Genomic DNA, 18144 nt, shown 5'->3' with positions numbered 1-18144 from the left:
GGACTTTTAGGGCAGTTGCGATTGCAACCACTGCACCTGTTGTAGTTACACCCCTGCCGCTTAGAATTATCACCAAAAAGTTCTATCTTCATCTCATCAGACCCGAGAATCTTATTTCTCATAGTCTCGGAGTCCTTCATGTGTTTTTTAGCAAACTCTATGTGGCTTTCATATGTCTTGCACTGAGGAGAGGCTTCCGTTGGGCCACTTTGCCATAAAGGCCGGACTGGTGGGGGGCTGCAGTGATAGGTGACTTTGTGGAACTTTCTCCCATCTCTCTACTGGATCTCTGGAGCTCAGCCATAGTGATCTTGGAGTTCTTCTTTACCTCTCTCACCAAGGCTCTTCTCCCATCATTGCTCAGTTTGGCTGGACGACCAGATCTAGGAAGACTTCTGGTGGTCCCAAACTTCTTCCATTTAAGGATTATGGAGGCCACTGTGCTCTTAGGAACCTTGGGTATTGCAGAAATTCTGTTGTAACCTTGGCCAGATCTGTGCCTTGCCACAATCCTGTCTCTGAGCTCCTTGGCCAGTTCCTTTGACCTCATGATTCTCATTTGATCTGACATGCACTGTGAGCGGTGAGGTCTTATATAGACAGGTGTGCGTCTTTCCAAATCAAGTCCTATCAGTTTAATTACACACAGCTGGCGTCCAATGAAGGAGCAGAACATCTCAATGAGGATCGCAAGGAAATGGACAGTATGTGACTTAATATGAGTGTCTGAGCAAAGGGGCTGAAGACTTATGACTGTCACCACCTCGCAGTCCGGGGCGCCTTCTTTCTCTTCCCCGCCTGCTCTTACCTCTTCTGGTCCTGTCCTTAGCCAGCAGGGTCACGCTCCGGTCGTCCGCCGGCGCTCCGGGGTCCGTCCCTGCAGACGTGCTGCCCGGGTCCTTGCTCCCATGTCTGCTGCACTTCCTCCTTTCTCTCCCTCTCCTAGGGAGTGCATAGGGGGCGGTTAGGCGAGCTCTCTGGCTTCTTAAAGGGTCAGCCCCTCCCTACTCACTGCCCCTCCTCCCGGCCTATCACCTGGAGGCTGGAGGTATATAAGGATCTCAGTCACTCCTGGACGCCGCCTGGGCAACTTCTATTATCCTGAATTTGCTGCTCCAGGTCTTATCCTGCTAGGCTTATCAGTAACCGCTGTATTTGCGGTCCAGTGGGTCCACCCGATAGACACGTCTGTAGGGCGTGACAGATTTTGTCCAGGCCATGGACCCCGCTGATGCCAGGTTCGATGCTCAGAGGGAGCTCGCTAGTCTCCTCCAGAGCCAGGAACAGGTAGTTGCGTTCATGCGTACCCTTGAGGCCCGTCTAGCTTCCCCTCAGGGGGTGGATGCATCTTTTTCCTCTCATCTTGCAGATCTCCATCAGGAGTTGGATCAACAAGGACGGATGCAGACCCAGATGCTGAGTTACATGACGTCTGTGGACGAGCGGCTTTCGAATCTGCAGCGATCTCCTTCTGCTCCGGTTGCCGCACCCGTGTTGGATCCCAGTGCCGTAGGAGGCGTCTACTCTTCCCCTCGCCTCTGCAAACCTACCAGGTACTTTGGGGATCCAAAGATGTGCAGGGGTTTCATCAACCAATGCCAGCTGCATTTCAGGCTTCTCCCTCATCAATACCCTACGGATGTGGCGAAAGTGGCCTTTCTGGCATCACACCTGGAGGGCGAGGCCTTGGCCTGGTTCAACCCACTACTGGAGAGAGAGGACCCCATTGTATCCGATTTGCGGGCCTTCTTGGACACCTTCCGGAAGATCTTTGATGAGCCAGGTCGGGTGGCTTCTGCCACGGAGGAGTTGTTCAACTTACAGCAAGGTACTCTGTCGGTTGGCCAATACGCCATACAGTTTCGCACTTTGGCTTCTGAGCTTTGCTGGTCTGATGAGCCCCTGATCGGTGTCTTCCGGAGAGGGTTATCCAGTCGCCTGAAGGACGAGCTCGCCGTACGAGATCTTCCCGGTACCCTGGATGAATACATCTCCCTTGCCGTCCGGATAGATCGCCGCCTACAAGAACGCACCAAGGAGAGAACCCAGGAGAAAAGACCACCTCGATTGGCACCCTCTTTTCAGAGGCCCCTGTTACCAGGTAACGCTTCTTCTGCTGAAGCACCCGAACCCATGGAGGTGGATCGTCTCCGGCTGAGTCCACGGGAGCGTGAGGAGAGAGTCGCCCGGAGGTTGTGTCTCTATTGTGGTGGCTCCAACCATTTTCGCCGGCAATGTCCCAGAAGACCGGAAAACTCCTCCACCTAGGACAGGTAAGAGAGGCCATCCTAGGTGAGAGTGATACCTCTCTACCGTTAACTGTTTCCATACAGGTGAAAGTCGGTGGCAGGCGATTCTCAGAGTTGGCGTATTTGGACTCGGGATCTGCAGGTAACTTTATTCAGCGAGACATGGCTCTCCGCCTCGGCATTCCTATACACCCCCTGCAGCATCCCCGCATTATCACCACCATAGACGGGAGACCCCTACTAGATTCCGTTGAGGGCATTACCAGTGAGGTGGAACTTCAGATCGGAGCTCTCCATGCTGAGAGGATTGCCTTTTACGTGCTACCCACTCTCTCTCCGCCTTTCATGCTCGGTCTGCCATGGCTGCGTACTCATGAGCCAGTCATAGACTGGCGAAGTGGGGAGGTCCTGCGTTGGGGTTCGGCCTGCCATAGCCGTTGCCTGCTGTCCATCCGGCCTATCCGTTTGCCTCCCTCACCTACGTCCTTGCCTGGACTTCCGGAGGCCTACTGGGCATTTGCGGATGTCTTCGATAAACGAGAAGCAGAGGTCTTGCCCCCGCACAGGCCTTATGATTGTCCCATCGATTTGGTTCCAGGTGCTTCTTTTCCTACAGGACGAATCTACCCTCTGTCCCCTGCTGAGACTCAGGCGATGTCAGAATACGTCACAGACAGTTTGGCCCGGGGATTCATCCAGAGGTCCACATCCCCTGTGGGAGCCGGGTTCTTCATCGTGAAAAAGAAGGATGGGTCCTTGCGTCCTTGCATTAACTACCGCGGATTAAACGCTATCACGGTAAAGAATAAGTACCCACTGCCTCTTATTCCAGAACTCTTCGATCGGCTCCGGGGAGCCCGGATCTTCACCAAGCTGGACCTGCGAGGGGCTTACAACCTTGTCCGCATCCGGGCCGGTGACGAGTGGAAAACCGCCTTCAACACCCGTGATGGTCACTTCGAGTACCGGGTGATGCCCTTCGGACTGTGCAACGCACCAGCCGTTTTCCAGGAGTTCGTGAACGACGTCTTCCGTGACATGCTGTACGTATGTGTAGTGGTATACCTGGATGACATCTTTGTTTTCTCCCCAGACCTACCCACACACAGAAGAGACGTCCGACGAGTTCTCCTTCGATTACGGGAGAACCGCTTGTATGCCAAGTATGAGAAATGCCTCTTCGAGCGGTCTTCTCTGCCGTTCCTTGGATACATCGTCTCTGACTCTGGACTGGAGATGGATCCTAACAAGGTGTCGGCCATCATGAACTGGCCTCGGCCGGTCGGGACCAAAGCCATCCAGCGGTTCGTAGGATTCGCCAACTACTACCGGCAGTTTATCCAGCACTTCTCTGATCTGGTCAAGCCTCTCACAGCACTCACACGCAAGGGAATACCTGCTAATGGATGGACTCCAGAGGCCGAGTGTTCCTTCCAGGCACTCAAACGGGCCTTCTCCTCCGCCCCAGCCCTGCACAGGCCCGTCGCTGAGAAGCAGTTCTTTCTGGAGGTGGACGCATCCTCCACAGGTGCCGGGGCCGTCCTCACGCAGAAAGCCGCCTCCGGACGCATGGTCTTTTGCGGCTTCTTTTCGAAGGCCTTTTCCCCCTGTGAGCGGAATTACTCCATTGGTGACCGTGAGTTACTTGCCATCAATATGGCCTTGGAGGAGTGGCGTTACCTCCTAGAGGGAGCGGTGCACCCGGTGGTGATCTACACCGACCACAAGAACTTGGCCTATCTCCAGTCTGCCCAGAGGCTCAATCCTCGTTAGGCCCGTTGGTCTTTATTCTTTGCTCGGTTTGACTACCGTCTTCATTTTCGTCCCGCAGATAAGAATATCAAGGCTGACGCCCTCTCCCGGTCTTTTCTTACCAACGATCAGGAGGAGGAACCTCGTCCCATCATCGATCCATCCAAGGTGATCATGGTTGCACCGCTTCGACTGTCGCAGGTACCTCCTGGTAACACGCTGGTGCCCGAACTGAGTCGAGAACGCATCCTTCGCTGGGGACATTCCTCCTTACTAGCCGGCCACGCAGGTCTGACAAAGACTCTACAGTTGATCGGTCAGTACTACTGGTGGCCTGGGATGCGTCAAGAGGTGTCAGACTACGTCTCAGCCTGTTCTTCCTGTGCCCGCAACAAGACCCCCAAATGGCTTCCCACCGGTCAACTCTTGCCCTTGCCTATACCATCAAAAACATGGCAACACATTGCGATGGACTTCATCACGGATCTCCCTGTATCCTCCGGGAATACTGTCATCTGGGTCGTGGTGGACAGATTTTCCAAAATGAGTCCCTTCGTTTCTCTGCCTGGTCTTCCTTCGGCACCCAAGCTGGCCGAGTTGTTTGTTCAACATATCCTCCGGTTGCATGGGTTACCCTCCAACATTGTTTCCGATAGGGGAGTACAATTCGTGTCCCGATTCTGGCGGTCTCTCTGCAGGAAACTCGATATTGCCTTGGACTTCTCTTCGGCTTATCATCCACAGTCTAACGGACAGGTGGAACGGGTAAACCAGGTGTTGGCAGGTTTTCTACGACACCACGACAACTGGGCGTCCCTACTGCCTTGGGCGGAGTTCTCGTACAATAATCATGTTGGTGAGTCCTCTCGTAACACTCCATTTTTTATTGTATATGGGCAACACCCGAGGATCCCGACTCTCTTGGACATCGCGACTCCCAATCCTGCAGCAGAGGCCGTGGATCGCGACTTCGCCAACATCTGGAACAAGACTCGTGAGGCTCTTGTGAAAGCATCCCAGCGCATGAAGGACCATGCCGACAAGAGAAGACTTGATGCCCAGATGTTTCAACCGGGAGACAAGGTATGGTTATCAGCCAAGTACGTCCGCCTAAAGGTGCCCTCCTTCAAGCTCGGACCTCGGTACATCGGACCGTTCGAGGTGTCCCGGAGACTCAACGATGTGTGCTATCGGCTACTACTGCCTCCTTCTCTGCGAATACATAATTCTTTCCACCGTTCCCTCCTCAAACCTGTGATCCTCAACCGCTTCTCCCAGGATCCGGGAGAGCGTCCTCCTCCGATTTCGGCCAATGACGAGTATGAGGTCAGTGCCATCCTGGACGTGAAGAAGAGAGGGCGTGCCACATGGTACCTGGTCGACTGGAAGGGGTTTGGTCCTGAGGAGAGGTCCTGGGAGCCGGAGGGCAACGTCCATGCTCCTCGTCTCCTACGGCAGTTCTTTGCCAGTCACCGCCTGGGGGGCCTGGAGGGGGGGGGGTACTGTCACCACCTCGCAGTCCAGGGCGCCTTCTTTCTCTTCCCCGCCTGCTCTTACCTCTTCTGGTCCTGTCCTTAGACAGCAGGGTCACGCTCCGGTCGTCCGCCGGCGCTCCGGGGTCCGTCCCTGCAGACGTGCTGCCCGGGTCCTTGCTCCCATGTCTGCTGCACTTCCTCCTTTCTCTCCCTCTCCTAGGGAGTGCATAGGGGGCGGTCAGGCGAGCTCTCTGGCTTCTTAAAGGGTCAGCCCCTCCCTACTCACTGCCCCTCCTCCCGGCCTATCACCTGGAGGCTGGAGGTATATAAGGATCTCAGTCACTCCTGGACGCCGCCTGGGCAACTTCTATTATCCTGAAGTTGCTGCTCCAGGTCTTATCCTGCTAGGCTTATCAGTAACCGCTGTATTTGCGGTCCAGTGGGTCCACCCGATAGACACGTCTGTAGGGCGTGACAATGACCATGTGATATTTCACTCAAGATGGGGTGCAGAGTGTACAATAATGAGAAAAAAATGAACTTTTTTGAATTTACCAAATTGCTGCAATGAAACAAAGAGTGAAAAATTTAAAGGGGTCTGAATACTTTCCATACCCACTGTATCTTTCCCTTTGTAACCATCAACTTTCACCTTGTTTATTACCCCTGTGCCGATTAAACAAGTAATTGTTTTCCCCTGTAAACCCTTGCTCTGTGCCTCTGTGTCACTGCATCCTAGTACCTGTGTTACACCGGCCCCCAATAGTAACGTAAATTTACAGCAAAAAGTTAAAGCTCCTGCCTGGTGGAGAAGACAGACATGGTTTATTATCGCTTCTGCCTTCTATTTTCCAGCTCTGCCGTGAATACAAGCATGGTCGCTTGATGCCGGCAAAGCAGATCTGCTGGATCCTCGAAGATCCAAATCAGTTCTGCCAGTGACGTAGGACACAACATGGGGAAATCTCCCCTGCAACTGGGGATCCTAAAGACGTTCCAGAACTAAATAAAGGACCAGAAATGTTTATGATCTCTTGAGGGACAAAAAAACAAACAAAAGGCCAGCCAACAATGACAAGTCAGGTCTATCAGTGTGGAGACCTCAGATTTCGGGGCAGACTGGATACAATTACTATTATTATTTATTATAGCGCCATTCATATCAATATTATATAAATATTTACAGATGCAGCTACTCTGATCGGCTCCTTTTTACCATTTGCATAGGATGAGAGCGATGTTCTGCTGTATGTTCCCAGCTTATGGCGGTCTCGGTCGTCCATGGACTGCCCTTGATGCCCTTGTGCCGCCCTGTACAAGCTATAGAACTTCAGTAACTACTGACACCGTCAGTAAAGAGGATATTATCTCAGGTTTAGAGGAAGAATGTAAGACAAGGTGCAACCTCCACGATATTGGGAGGAATGTCGGCGTGCACAGACACGAACCCCGCAGCTCACAGCCTGACGTGCAGACATGTGTCGTGTACATCAGAGGGATCACTGACACGTCGCGCCCACGTAGGACACAGCGGGGAAGGCAGGCATCGGTATACATTGCCCATAAGCTCCATAGGGTCCATGGCACATCACATTTCCGCAGCCTATGCCCCGCTCACATACATGCTCCCAATATAGAATTTCTCCTTCTGAAGTGCATATCCCTCACTGCTGAGTGTTTGGTGCAGTGTAGCAGGAAGTGGGTCTCCAGGTGACAGCGTGGGCACAGTCTGTCCTCCCTGTGACCGTATCTCCGTCTGTGCTGGACGGATTCAGTGACCAGACTGTGGGCTTTTGGCTCTGATTTGTCATTTGCCTTTTTTTTTTCAAAGTCACTTTTCTTTTTTTCTCTTTTGTTCATTGGTGTTTTTTCTTGAAAAAAAAAATAAATAAAAGTAACGTCTTTAACCAATCTGGCAGCTGTTTAAATTCTAGTAACTTGTCGCTCAATTTACGCATAACTCTCAGGCAACAAAAAATCTCTTCGGATGGAAACGAGGGCAGTGAGCAAAAGTAAGAAATGAACCAGCCGAAACCATCTGGGAACCCCAAGCCTGCGAACAAGGAAAACGGAGAGCACAGAAAATAAACAAATAATGAGGACACACAAAAGAAAAAGGAAAGCACAGAAAATAAACAAATAATGAGGACACACATAAGAAAAAGGAGAGCAGAGAAAATAAACACATGATGGTAAAAAGAGAGAAAAACTCAGAAAACAAGAGAAAAAAAGGCACAAAAATGAGACAAAGCCTCAGTCTGCACCGGCTCATTCCATCAGATTCTGGAGTGTGACTGTGTCACTCTTCTGCCGCTGATACACTCCTCGTGTCTACAAGTTACTCCTCTTGCTGCTGATACACTGCTCGTGTCCCCGAGTTACTCCTCCTGCCGCTGATACACTCCTCGTGTCCCCGAGTTACTCCTCCTGCCGCTGATACACTCCTCGTGTCCTTGAGTTACTCTTCCTGCTGCTGATACACTCCTCGTGTCCTCGAGTTACTCTTCCTGCCGCTGATACACTCCTTGTGTCCCCGAGTTACTCCTCCTGCCGCTGATACACTCGTGTCCCCGAGTTACTCCTCCTGCTGCTGATACACTGCTCGTGTCCCCGAGTTACTCCTCCTGCCACTGATACACTCCTCGTGTCCTCGAGTTACTCTTCCTGCCGCTGATACACTCCTCGTGTCTTTGAGTTACTCCTCCTGCTGCTGATACACTGCTCGTGTCCCCGAGTTACTCCTCCTGCCGCTGATACACTCCTTGTGTCCTCGAGTTACTCTTCCTGCCGCTGATACACTCCTCGTGTCCCCGAGTTACTCTTCCTGCCGTTGATACACTCCTCGTGTCCCCGAGTTACTCTTCCTGCCGCTGATACACTCCTCGTGTCCCCGATTTACTCTTCCTGCCGCTGATACACTCCTCGTGTCCCCGAGTTACTCCTCCTGTTGCTGATACACTCCTCGTGTCCCCGAGTTACTTCTCCTGCCGCTGATACACTGCTCATGTCCCGGAGTTACTCCTCCTGTCGCTGATATACTGCTCGTGTCCCTGAGTTACTCCTCCTGTCGCTGATACACTGCTCATGTCCCCGAGTTACTCCTCCTGCCGCTGATACACTCCTTGTGTCCCCGAGTTACTTCTCCTGTCCCTGATACACTCCTCGTGTCCCCGAGTTACTCCTCCTGCCGCTGATACAGTCCTCGTTTCCCCAATTTACTCCTCCTGCCGCTGATACACTCCTCATGTCCCCAAGCTCCTCCTCCTGCCGCTGATACTCTCCTCGTGTCCCCGAGTTACTCCTCCTGCCGCTGATACTCTCCTCATGTCCCCGAGTTACTCCTCCTGCCGCTGATACACTCCTCGTGTCCCTGAGTTACTCCTCCTGCCGCTGATACACTCCTCGTGTCCCCGAGTTACTCCTCCCGATGCTGATACACTCCTTGTGTCCCTGAGTTACTCCTCCTGCCGCTGATACACTCCTCGTTTCCCCGAGTTACTCCTCCTGCCGCGGATACACTTCCCGTGTCCCCGAGTTACTCTTCCTGCCACTGATACACTGCTCGTGTCCCCGAGTTACTCCTCCTGTCCCTGATACACTCCTCGTGTCCCCGAGTTACTCCTCCTGTAGCTGATACACTCCTCGTGTCCCCGAGTTACTCCTCCTGCCGCTGATACACTCCTCGTGTCCCCGAGTTACTCCTCCTGCCGCTGATACTCTCCTCGTGTCCCCGAGTTACTCCTCCTGCCGCTGATACTCTCCTCGTGTCCCCGAGTTACTCCTCCTGCCGCTGATACACTCCTCGTGTCCCTGAGTTACTCCTCCTGCCGCTGATACACTCCTCGTGTCCCCGAGTTACTCCTCCCGACGCTGATACACTCCTTGTGTCCCCGAGTTACTCCTCCTGCCGCTGATACACTCCTCGTGTCCCCGAGTTACTCCTCCTGCCGCTGATACACTTCCCGTGTCCCCGAGTTACTCCTCCTGCCACTGATACACTGCTCGTGTCCCTGAGTTACTCCTCCTGTCCCTGATACACTCCTCGTGTCCCCGAGTTACTCCTCCTGTAGCTGATACACTCCTCGTGTCCCCGAGTTACTCCTCCTGCCGCTGATACACTCCTCGTGTCCCCGAGTTACTCCTCCTGCCGCTGATACTCTCCTCGTGTCCCCGAGTTACTCCTCCTGCCGCTGATACACTCCTCGTGTCCCCGAGTTACTCTTCCTGCTGCTGATACACTCCTCGTGTCCCCGAGTTACTCCTCCTGCCGCTGATACACTCCTCGTGTCCCCGAGTTACTCCTCCTGCTGCTGATACACTCCTCGTGTCCCCGAGTTACTCCTCCTGCCGCTGATACTCTCCTCGTGTCCCCGAGTTACTCCTCCGGTCCCTGATATACTTCTTGTGTCCCCAAGATACTCCTCCTGTCGCTGATACACTCCTCATGTCCCCGAGTTACTCCTCCTGCCGCTGATACACTCCTCGTGTCCCCGAGTTACTCCTCCTGCTGCTGATACACTGCTCGTGTCCCCGAGTTACTCCTCCTGCCGCTTATACACTCCTCGTGTCCTCGAGTTACTCTTCCTGCCGCTGATACACTCCTCGTGTCTTTGAGTTACTCCTCCTGCTGCTGATACACTGCTCGTGTCCCCGAGTTACTCCTCCTGCCGCTGATACACTCCTTGTGTCCTCGAGTTACTCTTCCTGCCGCTGATACACTCCTCGTGTCCCCGAGTTACTCTTCCTGCCGTTGATACACTCCTCGTGTCCCCGAGTTACTCTTCCTGCCGCTGATACACTCCTCGTGTCCCCGAGTTACTCCTCCTGTTGCTGATACACTCCTCGTGTCCCCGAGTTACTTCTCCTGCCGCTGATACACTGCTCATGTCCCGGAGTTACTCCTCCTGTCGCTGATATACTGCTCGTGTCCCTGAGTTACTCCTCCTGTCGCTGATACACTGCTCATGTCCCCGAGTTACTCCTCCTGCCGCTGATACACTCCTCGTGTCCCCGAGTTACTTCTCCTGTCCCTGATACACTCCTCGTGTCCCCGAGTTACTCCTCCTGCCGCTGATACAGTCCTCGTTTCCCCAATTTACTCCTCCTGCCGCTGATACACTCCTCATGTCCCCAAGTTCCTCCTCCTGCCGCTGATACTCTCCTCGTGTCCCCGAGTTACTCCTCCTGCCGCTGATACAGTCCTCGTTTCCCCAATTTACTCCTCCTGCCGCTGATACACTCCTCATGTCCCCAAGTTCCTCCTCCTGCCGCTGATACTCTCCTCGTGTCCCCGAGTTACTCCTCCTGCCGCTGATACACTCCTCGTGTCCCCGAGTTACTCCTCCCGACGCTGATACACTCCTCGTGTCCCCGAGTTACTCCTCCTGCCGCTGATACACTCCTCGTGTCCCCGAGTTACTCCTCCTGCCGCTGATACACTTCCCGTGTCCCCGAGTTACTCCTCCTGCCACTGATACACTGCTCGTGTCCCCGAGTTACTCCTCCTGTCCCTGATACACTCCTCGTGTCCCCGAGTTACTCCTCCTGTAGCTGATACACTCCTCGTGTCCCCGAGTTACTCCTCCCGACGCTGATACACTCCTCGTGTCCCCGAGTTACTCCTCCTGCCGCTGATACACTCCTCGTGTCCCCGAGTTACTCCTCCTGCCGCTGATACACTTCCCGTGTCCCCGAGTTACTCCTCCTGCCACTGATACACTGCTCGTGTCCCCGAGTTACTCCTCCTGTCCCTGATACACTCCTCGTGTCCCCGAGTTACTCCTCCTGCCGCTGATACACTCCTCGTGTCCCCGAGTTACTCTTCCTGCTGCTGATACACTCCTCGTGTCCCCGAGTTACTCCTCCTGCCGCTGATACTCTCCTCGTGTCCCCGAGTTACTCCTCCTGCCGCTGATACACTCCTCGTGTCCCCGAGTTACTCCTCCTGCCGCTGATACACTCCTCGTGTCCCCGAGTTACTCCTCCTGCCACTGATACTCTCCTCGTGTCCCCGAGTTACTCCTCCGGTCCCTGATATACTTCCTGTGTCCCCAAGATACTCCTCCTGTCACTGATACACTCCTCATGTCCCCGAGTTACTCCTCCTGCCGCTGATACACTCCTCGTGTCCCCGAGTTACTCCTCCTGGCGCTGATACACTCCTCGTGTCCCCGAGTTACTCCTCCTGTCGCTGATACACTTCTCGTGTCCCCGAGTTACTTCTCCTGCTGCTGATACACTCCTCGTGTCCCCGAGTTACTCGTCCTGCCGCTGATACTCTCCTCGTGTCCCCGAGTTACTCCTCCGGTCCCTGATATACTTCTCGTGTCCCCGAGATACTCCTCCTGTCACTGATACACTCCTCATGTCCCCAAGTTACTCCTCCTGTTGCTGACACCTCCTCGTGTCCCCGAGTTACTCCTCCTGCCACTGATACACTCCTCGTGTCCCCGAGTTACTCCTCCTGCCACTGATACTCTCCTCGTGTCCCCGAGTTACTTTTCCTGCCGCTGATACTCTCCTCGTGTCCCCGAGTTACTCCTCCTGCCGCTGATACACTGCTCATGTCCCCGAGTTACTCCTCCTGTTGCTCACACCTCCTCGTGTCCCCGAGTTACTCCTCCTGCCGCTGATACACGCCTCGTGTCCCCGAGTTACTCCTCCTGCCGCTGATTCTCTCCTCGTGTCCCCGAGTTACTCCTCCTGCCGCTGATACTCTCCTCGTGTCCCCGAGTTACTCCTCCTGCCGCTGATACACTGCTTGTGTCCCCGAGTTACTCCTCCTGTTGCTGACACCTCCTCGTGTCCCCGAGTTCCTCCTCCTGCCACTGATACACTCCTCGTGTCCCCGAGTTACTCCTCCTGTTACTGATACCTCCTCATGTTCCCGAGTTACTCCTCCAGTTACTGATACCTCCTCGTGTTCCCGAGTTACTCCTCCAGTTACTGATACCTCCTTGTGTTCCCGAGTTACTCCTCCTGTCCCTGATATACTTCTCGTGTCCCCGAGTATACACTGCTAGTGTCCACGAGTTACTCCTCCTGCCACTGATATACTCCTCGTTTCCACGAGTTACTCCTCCTGATACTGATACCTCCTCATGTCCCCGAGTTACTCCTTCTGTTACTGATACACTGCTCGTGTCCACGAGATACTCCTCCTGTTACTGATACACTCCTCGTATCCCCAAGTTACTCCTCCTGTGAATCACTCATGTTGTACAGCAGTACTGAGCAGTGTAGCCACAACTACACCACTGGGGAGAGATACTCATTTGAAATCAGGAAAATGGAGGACGTTTTATAGCTGTACTGAGCAGTGTATCCATGAATTCTGCCCTGGGCGGAGATAAATACCTCTTAGCAGGGCCGGGACTGTCACTCCAGTAACTCACACACTGCCTCAGCGCTGTCCTGCTTACCGTGGTCACCGCTCTGCTTCTCCTCATGTCAGGCCATCTTGCTGAAATTGCCTCTTGCATCACACCCACCACTGCTGCATCTATGTGACCAGTCTCTACATGAATTTAACCCTGCTGAGTCTTGCAGAGATTAGCTTCCCTGGCCTATCGCCTGCCAGCAGGGGATATATTAGGCAGCTCCTTCCTCCATTCCATGTCTGAGCTAAGGTTCTAGTTTGCAATCCACTTCTAGTTTCCTGTCTAGGTGTCTTTCTGTTTAGCCTCTCCCAATACTGACCTGTCTTGTTGAATCCTCCTGTCTGATCTCACTGCTCCAGACCCCAGCTTCGTACTCTCTGTGCTGCCTGCCCCGACCCCGGACTGCCTGACCACATCTGTGCCTTAGCCCTCTGTACCTCTTATTCCTTCATTGACCCATTGGTCAGCTGATGCATGTCTGGGCACTTCCCAGGAGTTGCACCTGCTGGCTACCCTGCAGCCCAAGCCTATCCTCACCATCAGAGGCTCTAATGAAGACCAGGTAGCCACTTAGTTATGTCCCTCCAGGGTAAACCCAGCCAGTGGAGCAGTGGGTCCACACCCACAAGCTCAAACCTTGGACCCCGCTGACAAATGATGAGCGTCAAGACCATCTGATGCAGGCGACCAGTGTGGTGGCAGCTCAGCTGCAGTATTTGTCGACTTCAGTCTCCACCCTGTTCTGAAGCTCTACCGTATCAGGCTATCCTTGCTCCACACCCATGGTCATCACAGGAACAAAGTATTTTGGGGCCTTAGATAGATGATACCAATGGCGTCCCACCTTCCTAATCCCAAAGCACAGGAATGGTTGAGTGTCTAAGGTAACAGGTCCCCTAACATCCCGCCCCCTCTTTGATGCGTCAGGTAACAAGCTCTGATGACAATTTCCACTAGAATTGTTATCTTTCCACCCAAAAATACCAGCAAAAAGCTTAAGTGCTATGCCAGCATCCCTGTCTTGAAGTGACAAGGGACTGTGGGCACCTACCAGATCCCTGGAACTAGGGGCGCCCTAGGCTATCGCTGCCCCCCTTATGGTGGAGATTTCGGGGTCTCGTACCTTGCTATGCTCCTATTTTACCCTTATTTGTTTCCCCACTCCCCATCCAGTGAGGTGTGACGTCAAAGTGTATAGGTAAACACTAACCAGATAGGGGTAAACAAACAAGAATAAAAGAAAACTACAATCACACACATACACTCACAAAACAGAGTGCGAATCAGGGAAGGAAGAAATCATATGGGAAAGGATATGGATAACATGGAGAACAACTCCACGCAGCAATCTCCAGAAAACTCTCCATCCGCCTACTACAAATGGAGCGTCCCCAGACGCAGGGCCGCGGGTTACTCGATACCGGTCCTCTCTGGCTGTCAGTTCTGGGGTTGTCACAGTGGCTGGACCCGGTCCGTGACCCTGCTAATGGGCGTCCAATGAAAGGTGCGTGGTGCAAGGTGCGAGGAATAACGAGGACACAGGGTTGCAGTCTCTTTACCTTTTACTGAAGGTTTCAGGATCCTCAATCCAGAGCACTGTCAACAGGGCTGTCTGAGACCGGCCAGTCCGAAGGCACATCCAGAGTTCCCTTTGCAGGTGGAAATCAGTGCCTACCACTAGCGCCTGTGTGTTGTAGTTCTTCCCTGCTGGGAATTCGGGATAGTCCTCACAACTTCTGTTCTCGTTCCTTCTAGATCTTTCTCTCTCCGTCCCCCAGGTTTGTTATGGCTAGGACGCACCTTTATGACAGGTAGGCCTGGAGTTATTCTGGAACCCTAGTGTCACCCCTCTCCCACGATTGCCTCCTATGTCCTTCTTAGGTAGACAGCCAACCTGTAATTAACTGTCCTGCCGCTGTTTGAAGTAATGCGTGGAGACTGTTACTTCCTCGGTGCTCCGGCCACCGGCTACGCACCTTAGTAGGATGTTGCCGATCTCGAGGCATGACTCCTACTGGCTCTCCTTTTTACTTGATCTCTTTTCTCACTGTCCACAATATCCTTCGCTTCGTGTCCTTTCTTTAGATACCGCCGCAAGGTAGTGCAGGCGCGGTTCCATAACAATCTGTCCTTTCGGCTAGGTACCTACCAGATTTCCCAGTTCTGACAGGTCCTCCATGGAGCTCTCCCAGACTGCGTTCTGTCTAACTTCCTGTCCAACCCCTAGTTTTACCAGTGTGAGGAGTGACCTAGTAAATAGTGCCTTTTGCTCCCCCTAGTGGCCGGAGTGTGAAGTGTAACCTGGTCAGATGAACTCCTTTAGTGCAATCAGACATAACATCACCCTCCTTAGCGGCAGAGCGACATTACTGCAACGACCAGGTCTCTGGGGCGCTGCACAAACACTGTACTTCTCCTTCAGCTTCAAACCAGGGAGTGGTAACTATCAGTGGCAAAGTCAGAAGTATGGAAGAGAGTTCTTATACCTGCTGGGAGTGACAAACTCAGAACAGCTGAAACAACCCAAGACGGAGAACTCCAGGAGTCCAGATAAGCAGTATAGTCCTTCCATCATCAGAGCAAAGAAAGCCAGATCTGCTAATAGGATGGTGAAATCGGCTAACCATTCTGTGTCGCCAGACACTGCGATTGTCTGACCCCACTCTGTCATGGTATCCCCGTGACAGTCCCTGTATGGTCCCTCTCCCTCCTCCTGGCAGGCACGCTGACATACTTACCCCCTCGGCCACGGTGGCATCCACGCTTCCTGCTTACTCTTCCATCTCCTGTGCATGCTACGCAGGTTTTCAGTGGCATGCCTAGTGCACACGCTCCTCTGTTGTTAAAGGGGCATCACGCGCACTTTGAAAAATGCCCCTAGCCAATAGGCACCCTATCCATTAGGCAGGTGGCTGAGCAACATTACATTGTGTGTATGCAACCGTTTGTTTCCAGGTCCATTGTCCTATCTGGTTACAGTTAGTTTGTTATCCTGACCCTGTTCCTGTATTCCTTTGTAGTGTGTACATTACCCTGAAGCCTCTCTGGCAGTACCTCTCTGTGGCAGCACCGGAGGACCCTGAACCTAAAACCATTCCGGTGGTACCTGAACCCTGAAGCCGCACCTGCCTGAACAAGCTCCAAATCCAGTCTTTTCTGTGACTCTGAATCCAGTCTGTGCCAATGTACAGTTGTGCTCAAAAGTTTTCATACCCCTGCATAATTTTTGCTTTCTTGGCCTTTTTTCAGAGAATATGAATGATATCACCAAAACTTTTTCGCCGCTTATGGTTAGTGGTTGGGTGAAGCCATTTATTGTCAAACTACTGTGTTTTCTCTTTTTAAATCATAATGACAACCCAAAACATCCAAATGACCCTGATCAAAAGTTCATAAACCCTGGTGGTTTTTGGCCTGATAACATGCACAGAAGGTGACAAAGGTGGATGTGAATGGCTACTAAAGGTAACATCCCCACCTGTGACAAATGCCATGAAAATTGTTCGGGATACAAAGACCATCAGCTGGAATACAGGACTCTCTGAAATCTAGTGGTGTGGCTGTAAGGAGGCACGTGAAGAAACATGGGCGGCATGCCTCGGTTATTCCCACTAGTTACCTGTAGATATTTCTGCTTCTGGTTCCTCCATCTTGCCCGTCAGGCTTCTGCCGTTTGCGAGCATGCAGTTTAGAGGATTTTGTTTTGTTCCGATCTCCTCCCTGTGGATTGTTTTAGAAAATCTCTTCCCTCCCTTCCGAGTCTGATGTCTTGGGTCTTCTGTGCCGCACCTCATACCCTTCATCAGTAGATTTTCTGGCTTCATGTTCTTGTCTACCGTGTTTCTTCCCCTCTTCTTCTAGCTTAACGTCCCCCTGATGAGTGTAGCGTGTCATTAAACGAGGGGGACCAACAATATTGACCACGTGTGTACTGATAAGCCGAGCACTCAGAGGAGACACCGCTCTCTGCATTCTGATCAGTCAGGGCTGTCATGTGACCGCTGCAGCCAATCACTGACAGCAGCAGAGCCGGCATTCATAGAATTGATCCATTTTATTTATTTTGCGGGAGATTAAAAAGAAACTTAGTCTGTCTGTTTGTGTAAATTTTGTGCATCTAAGCTTATGGTGTGTGATACTGTTCAGTGTATCTAAACCTATCATGTGTGATACTTTCCAGCGTATCTAAACATGCCATGTGTGATACCGTCCAATGGATCTAAGCTTACTGAGTACGATACTATCCGGTATATCGAAGCCTGTCATTTGTGATACTGTTTAGTGCAGCTAAGCTTTTTATATGTGATACTTCCCAATGTATCTAAGCCTATTGCAGTGGATACTGTCCAGAATGTCAGGCGTGATGCAGTCCAGCGTATCTACCCCCGGAACAGTAACTCTACCACCTCCATTATGACTGGGTAAGAGCGCCCTCTAGTGGGAACTGCTGGAGTAATTCCCCAGGGCAGGATGCAGTGCAGAGCCCCATGGTGAGGATCAGACCAGTCCACCCCCATTACGGTGCCAGGTACTGGGGGCACCATGTCTTCCACAATGCTGGTTATCACTTGTGTGGCCCTCGTGGTGATAAAAATGAATTACTTGATAACCAGCAGTGAAAACAGGGGCCCCCATTATGGTACCACAATGTGCCCTGTTATGACCTGGTGGTCAGGACAATAATGGACCTGGTGGTTAAGAGCACACGGAATGACCTGATAGTTACTGATAATAAAGGACGAGCTCTGGGACGTGGGAACTCTGCTGACCGCAATCCCTAATCCTATCAAACACACTAGAAATAGCCGTGGATTGCGCCTAACGCTCCCTATGCAACTCGGCACAGCCTAAGGAACTAGCTAGCCCTGAAGATAGAAAAATAAAGCCTACCTTGCCTCAGAGAAATTCCCCAAAGGAAAAGGCAGCCCCCCACATATAATGACTGTGAGTAAAGATGAAAATACAAACACAGAGATGAAATAGATTTAGCAAAGTGAGGCCCGGCTTACTGAATAGACCGAGGATAGGAAAGGTTACCTTGCGGTCAGCACAAAAACCTACAAAAAGACCACGCAGAGGGCGCAAAAAAGACCCTCCGCACCGACTCACGGTGCGGAGGCGCCCCTCTGCGTCCCAGAGCTTCCAGCAAGCAAGACAACAATAAAAATAGCAAGCTGGACAGAAAAATAGCAAACCAAAGAAATACAAGCTGGAACTTAGCTTCTGCTGGGAAGACAGGTCACAAGAATGATCCAGGAGTGAACTAGACCAATACTGGAACATTGACAG

General features: G+C 52.4%; 1 pseudogene; it reads left to right on the top strand.

Moving 5' to 3' along the window:
* LOC138657289 (uncharacterized) overlaps window positions 1–18144 on the top strand; it is a 36728-nt pseudogene that overhangs the window by 12161 nt on the left and 6423 nt on the right.

The sequence above is a fragment of the Ranitomeya imitator genome, chromosome 1 (assembly GCF_032444005.1).
Source record: "Ranitomeya imitator isolate aRanImi1 chromosome 1, aRanImi1.pri, whole genome shotgun sequence".
NCBI lineage: Eukaryota > Metazoa > Chordata > Amphibia > Anura > Dendrobatidae > Ranitomeya > Ranitomeya imitator.
Note: the sequence above shows the minus strand (reverse complement) of the source record. Positions and strands in the feature narration are given on the sequence as shown.